Source organism: Schistocerca piceifrons, chromosome 4 (assembly GCF_021461385.2).
Source record: "Schistocerca piceifrons isolate TAMUIC-IGC-003096 chromosome 4, iqSchPice1.1, whole genome shotgun sequence".
NCBI classification, from domain to species: Eukaryota; Metazoa; Arthropoda; class Insecta; order Orthoptera; family Acrididae; genus Schistocerca; species Schistocerca piceifrons.
The window spans coordinates 601352390-601359623 of NC_060141.1; positions in this window are offsets into that span (position 1 = coordinate 601352390).

Below are 7234 nucleotides of genomic sequence, written 5' to 3' on the forward strand. Positions count from 1 at the left end.
TCTCGTGATTCGTGCTCTCGATTTCTTTGCATTTTCGAGCAGCGCAGCTTACGAAAGCTTGTAGCGTTTTCCAAGTAGCCTTCCAATTAGATTTGAGATGCGCCTCCAATGTGTAAGCGGTACATTCTGATGCAATTAAGATACTAGTGAGACACTGTTTGCTGTTAATATTCAGAGAGGTGATGTTCACACGGTAGTAACTGCCTAACAGACACTTTCATTGATCCATGAAGAATGGTGATCAAATTAAATCGATAATGTCCAGCGCACATTTGCTTTGCAATTATAGCTCCGGTTGTCCTACAAATCATCCTGACTAGGCGATCCTTAATTAAGAAGTATAGCACAGCACTAGCTCATATAGTATTTTGATGTGGAAGTCGTACGTGTTGTAGGCAGAGCCCCAGCAGGACTTCGACTTAACGTCTCTCAGCAACCACGACAACACAGCGGCAAATTTCAATGATAAAGTCCATATGGCCCTGTAATACCGAACATAAGAGAATATATATACAAGCCATTTGATTAAAGAATACGGCAGATACCGATACTTCAATTTAAAAAAGGCATACGCCTTCTAAAACCGATGCCCTCACAGAACTAAATTTTTTATTTATTTAGATAGTTTCTTATCGCCAGGACGCTGATCCACATAAAGGCCCCGGCGAAACATAGATAGTAGAACATCCTGAATCAATTTAATGTCAAATAACACGACACTCAGAAATGACTGCACAAGGGGTTTGTTGCATTGCAGTTCATGGCCAACACTTTTAAGACCAAAACAAATGGTGCTCACTGTCGCTCCTGTATCAAGTCAAAGCGAATCACGGGCTGTGTGGTCATACAGGGTGTTTCAAAAATGACCGGTATATTTGAAACGGCAATAAAAACTAAACGAGCAGCGATAGAAATACACCGTTTGTTGCAATATGCTTGGGACAACAGTACATTTTCAGGCGGACAAACTTTCGAAATTACAGTAGTTACAATTTTCAACAACAGATGGTGCTGCAAGTGATGTGAAAGATATAGAAGACAACGCAGTCTGTGGGTGCGCCATTCTGTACGTCGTCTTTCTGCTGTAAGCGTGTGCTGTTCACAACGTCCAAGTGTGCTGTAGACAACATGGTTTATTCCTTAGAACAGAGGATTTTTCTGGTGTTGGAATTCCACCGCCTAGAACACAGTGTTGTTGCAACAAGACGAAGTTTTCAACGGAGGTTTAATGTAACCAAAGGACCGAAAAGCGATACAATAAAGGATCTGTTTGAAAAATTTCAACGGACTGGGAACGTGACGGATGAACGTGCTGGAAAGGTAGGGCGACCGCGTACGGCAACCACAGAGGGCAATGCGCAGCTAGTGCAGCAGGTGATCCAACAGCGGCCTCGGGTTTCCGTTCGCCGTGTTGCAGCTGCGGTCCAAACGACGCCAACGTCCACGTATCGTCTCATGCGCCAGAGTTTACACCTCTATCGATACAAAATTCAAACGCGGCAACCCCTCAGCGCCGCTACCATTGCTGCACGAGAGACATTCGCTAACGATATAGTGCACAGGATTGATGACGGCGATATGCATGTGGGCAGCATTTGGTTTACTGACGAAGCTTATTTTTACCTGGACGGCTTCGTCAATAAACAGAACTGGCGCATATGGGGAAACTAAAAGCCCCATGTTGCAGTCCCATCGTCCCTGCATCCTCAAAAAGTACTGGTCTGGGCCGCCATTTCTTCCAAAGGAATCATTGGCCCATTTTTCAGATCCGAAACGATTACTGCATCATGCTATCTGGACATTCTTCGTGAATTTGTGGCGGTACAAACTGCCTTAGACGACACTGCGAACACCTCGTGGTTTATGCAAGATGGTGCCCGGCCACATCGCACGGCCGACATCTTTAATTTCCTGAATGAATATTTCGATGATCGTGTGATTGCTTTGGGCTATCCGAAACATACAGGAGGCGGCGTGGATTGGCCTCCCTATTCGCCAGACATGAACCCCTGTGACTTCTTTCTGTGGGGACACTTGAAAGACCAGGTGTACCGTCAGAATCCAGAAACAATTGAACAGCTGAAGCAGTATATCTCATCTACATGTGAAGCCATTCCGCCAGACACGTTGTCAAAGGTTTCGGGTAATTTCATTAAGAGACTACGCCATATTATTGCTACGCATGGTGGATATGTGGAAAATATCGTACTACAGAGTTTCCCAGACCGCAGCGCCATCTGTTGTTGAAAATTGTAACTACTGTAATTTCGAAAGTTTGTCTGCCTGAAAATGTACTGTTGTCCCAAGCATATTGCAACAAACGGTGTATTTCTATTGCTGCTCGTTTAGTTTTTATTGCCGTTTCAAATATACCGGTCATTTTTGAAACACCCTGTATCTACCAGCCAAGGCGACAGGAACACGACCTAACTCTTGAACATGGCTCATCAACACACACACACGGAACGAAGTTCCAACTCCCCGATAGACGGACGCGCAGCCCATGATGTAAACATCAACCTATGATGAGCTGCCTCCGTGGCTGTCAAGTACAAGCTGCAATACCATTTGTGGCTCCACGGAAACAGCCAAATCCCAGCAGATCGCGTGTCAGCTGCACACATGCTTAAATGCCTTGCAAAGCCGCCAAGGCATCGTCATTCGATACATCGCGGAAACGGTAGCTAAGCAGAGCTAGGCGAAGAGTCTCTCCAAGTGTATGGCTCAGTTCTGCCAGCCTTAAAGCAAAACACCTGGATGGATGAGATGGGCAGGCGGGATTCAAGAGAATATCTTTCATTCTACGTCCTGGTTGTTAGAGCTAATTTTGAGCTGACTGTCTTTCAGTGGCTTGTCGTGATCGAGGACACTGACTGTGGAGAACTCTCTGGCGATGTCGTACGGCCCTGCAGAGTAAGAAAATGGTTCAAATGGCTCTGGGCACTATGGGACTTAACATCTGAGGTCATAAGTCCCACAGACTTAGAACTACGTAAGCCTAACTAACCTAAGGACATCACACACATCCATGCCCGAGGCAGGATTCGAACCTGCGACCGTAGCAGCAGCGCGGTTCCGGACTGAAGCGCCTAGAACCGCTCGGCCACAGTGGCCTGTGCAGAGTAAGAGAGCATCTAACCAGTACCGCAATCCGATCACCTTGAATTGTAATACCACTCTTGTATGTTTATTTTATTTACGTCATTTCTTCGCCGATGTGTGGATTAATCCGAGCACCTCGATTTCGGTATTCCAAACTTATAGTTCCCCGTTGGTTCTTATTCATGTTGTGTAATACCCGCTTTTCCCACAGCTTTCCCCTATTTTTCTCAGCATTTCGAACATCTTGCTCCAGTTCACATTGTCGAATGCTTTTCTCAGGTTGTCAAATCCTATCAACGTCTCTTGGTTTTTCTTCAGCCTTCCTTCCGGTATCAACCGCAATATCATAACCGCCTCTCTGGTCGTCGAACTGGTCGTCATCTAACAGTTTTCTTCCCAGTTCTTCTGCATATTACCCTTGTAAGCAAACTGTATGCTTGGGCTGCTAAGCTAATTGTGTGATAATGCTCACTCTTGGCGACTCTTGCTGTCCTCGGAATTGTGTGGAAGATGTTTTTCCGAAAATATGATGGCATATTGCCAGTTTCATTCGTTCTACAAACACCAACGTGAATAGTCGTTTTGTAGAAACTTCCCGAATGTTTTAGAGAATGCAATGTTACGTTACCTATCCTTTCTGCGTCCTTTGTATTTGAATCTTCCGAATCTCTTTTAAATTCTGATTCTAATGCTGGATCCCCTCTCTCTTCGCTGTCGCCTCCTGCTTCTTCGTACGTCATCAGATAAATCCTCGCCATCATAGAGGCCTTCAATTTACTGTTTGTTTACCCGTTCATTCCTCTGGATTTATCAGTGGAATTCCCATTGCGCTCTTCATGATTCTACCCCTAGCTTTTAATTTCAGAAAAGGTTGTTTTGACTTTGCTGAGTCACTCCTTCCGACAATCATTTCCTTTCAGATTTCTGGACATTTTCCTGCTTTCCCTATTTATTTATTTCCTAAATGACTTGTATTTCTTTATTCCTGACTCTCTCAGAACATCTTTTGGCTTCCTTCTTTCTGTTACCCATCATTTCTTGGGAGCTTCCTTTCTTGTACCTATGTTTTTCTTTCCAGCTTCTATGATTGTCTTTTTCATAAAGGTCCATTCTTCTTCAACTGAATTGCTTACTCAGTTATTAATTATTACAGTATCTATAGCCTTGAAGAACGTCACGCGTATTTCCCCGTTCCTAAACCGTAGGTGTCCCAAACACCGAAAATATTTTGGGCAAGTGCTGAATGGTAACCCCTGTTGTCATGGACTTTCTAGGTAGTTACCAAACAAACCACCTATATGCGTCAGCCACTACTAGTATGTACCGGTTACCACTTTTTGAAGTGGTAGGGATTCCGGATAACCAATAAAAACATTATCCATACGATTCTCTGCTAGACTGGAATGCAGACTGTCCTGCGTTTGTTAGAATTAGGTTTAACCATTTTTCATTCTTAGCATCGGTTCACCAGTTTCCTTACGTCACCATTCAAAGTTGGTCAAGTTAAATGTTCTCTACTACGCACAACGTCTTTGTAACGCTGAGATGGCCCCCGCATTGACACTGAACACAGCATTTAAAAAAGGTGGCATCAATTTCTTCGGAAGATAAATCTTAGTTTTACCGTCTTAGCGGAATTGATTGAATACCACGAAACTTATTTCTGTCTCTCTTCTTCTTCTTGGTGCCATACACTTCTAGTGCTTCGGCTGCTCAATGGTGGCGTTCCCTTGCTTGTTGAACCAGTTTGTTGACGCCAGTCAATGTCTTGATATTCTCTGACGATTGTTTCCTTCTGCCTGGTGGGCGCTTTCCTTCTATTCTGCCCTCAAGAATTAATTGCAAAAGTTCATATTCCTTTCCTCTCATAATGTGCCTCAGTTACGATGTCTTTCTTCTTTTAATTGTCCCCATTAGTTTTCTATCCACCCCGGCTGTACGCAGCACTTCAGCATTGCTCACTTTCTCAATCCATGGTATTTTTAGTAATCGGCGCAAGAACCACATTTTTTCTGTTGCTTCTAATCTCTTTACAGGACCTGCTTTAATTGACCAAATTTCCGCTCAATAGAGTAGGACGGGGACAACATAGCATTGTACCAACCTTATTCTCAGATGAAGCGGCATGTCTGTGTATATCAGTACATTTCGTAGTTTTCGGAACGTTTCTTTGGCAGTCACACAGGGAATCTTAATTTCCTCATCACAATCAAGTTTAGAGTTTATCACAGATCCTAGATATTTAAATTTGGTTACTTTCTCTATTTTACTACAATTAATGACTAGGGACTCGTTTTGACCAGGGGTTCTTTCAATTTACATCCATTTAGTTTTCTTGGCATTTATTCTGACACAAAATGCTGACCAGCTTTATCTATTTCTATAAGTGTTTTCTGACGTTCGGCTGCGGATGGCGCAAACAAAGCTGTGTCATCGGCATACCGTAACATCCAGATCTTCACTCCATTTACTTTTATACCAAATAATTCTGAGTCATGACTGGGTCGAAAAATCTTGTCCAGATACAAAATGAACGGTAATGGGGATAGTATACAGCCCTGGCGGACTCCTTTGTTTTTGCGCAGATTCTGTATTTAATTTTTTCTTAATTTTGACCTCTGCTCTCTGATTGCAGTATAATTTCTGAATGATTCTTACGTCCTTACCATCCAATCCTATTTCTCGTAAGATTGTGATAAGCGGGGCATGGTTAACGGTGGCAAATGCTTTCTCATAGACGATAATGCATATATGGATAACCTGCTGATGGTCATAGCATCTTTGCATAAGTATCTTCATACCAAATAACGCTTCTCGAGTTCCCATTCACTTCATAAATCCAAATTGGGTTTCTGTACAATGCTCCTCACATTTATGATAAATTCGGTTATGTATAATTCTTAGAAAAGCTTTCAGAGCATGACTCATCAACGAGATCAATCGAAATTCTGGGCACGTTTTTGCATTTGCTTTCTTCGATAATGGGAGAAAGGTTGACTTCAGCCATTCATCCGGGCTCTGGCCTGAGCTGTCAACGTTTTTGGGTTCATGCATTTAAAAATTTCAGTGGATAAGTTGTTTTCTCCAGGCGCATTTCTGTTCTTTGTTATTTTCAGCGCTTATTCTACCTCTGATTGTAAGATACGTGGACCAGATTCTTCTTCATTTTGATTTACTGTCGTGTCTCTTTTGTCGGAAACAGAGGTGATATGCAATTCTCCTGGTGTTTTCCCATTTTTTCCGATACGAGAATAATACGATAATCCCCATCTCTTAAAGGAGTTTGATTATGCTTCTTAAAGGTTACAGTTACAGCTTTGATCTTCTTATGGAAACTATACTAGTCATGTAACTTCAGCATTTCTTCGGTGCATTGTTCCTCAATCCTCTTCGCTTTTGCTTCTTGAACCATCTTCTTCATTTCTTTATGTGTCTCTTGGTATTCCACATTTTTATGACGCACCTTCTGTATTCTACGTTCTTCCATTTTCAGTAGATTATCTCCCGTCATGCAGGACTTAGAATTATGTTTTTTATATGTACCAAGTTTGGCTGTAGCAACTTTAATGGCTGCATTGCGTACCTTTCCACAGGATTCATTAGTACTTCTTTCTTTGATCTCGTCTATGGGTGGCATGTTGTTTTCCAATTCTTTCCCAACCTCCACTCTCAATTTTAGGTTCTTCAGTTTTTCAGTATCAAAGTATGCTGTTTTTCGGCTTTGAACGTTGAAATTTATTCATTATGGTACCAGTAACAGGATTGTGATCTGATCCAATATCTGCGCCTGGATATGCATCTCTAAGGTGCCCTTTGAGGTCCTTTAATCTAAAATCATCGTCGTATTATCTAGCAGCACTGGAATCTCTGCAAGAAGAGCAGAAACACGTATGAACTCCTGGTTAACTTGTGTGGTCTCAACTACTTCCCAGTCGCACTGAGGGCATCAGCCACTTTGTTGTCCGAACCTCTCATATGCTTTACACCGAAACAGAAGGGTGCATAGGCGAGGCCAGGTGGCCAGTCTCCACACTGGCCCTTCGCCTCGAGCGACGCGAACGCGTTACTTCCTGCCACTCGGCTTGCTGTGAAGTCCGATCCACCGGGTCGCATACACTGGGAAGTAGTGCCA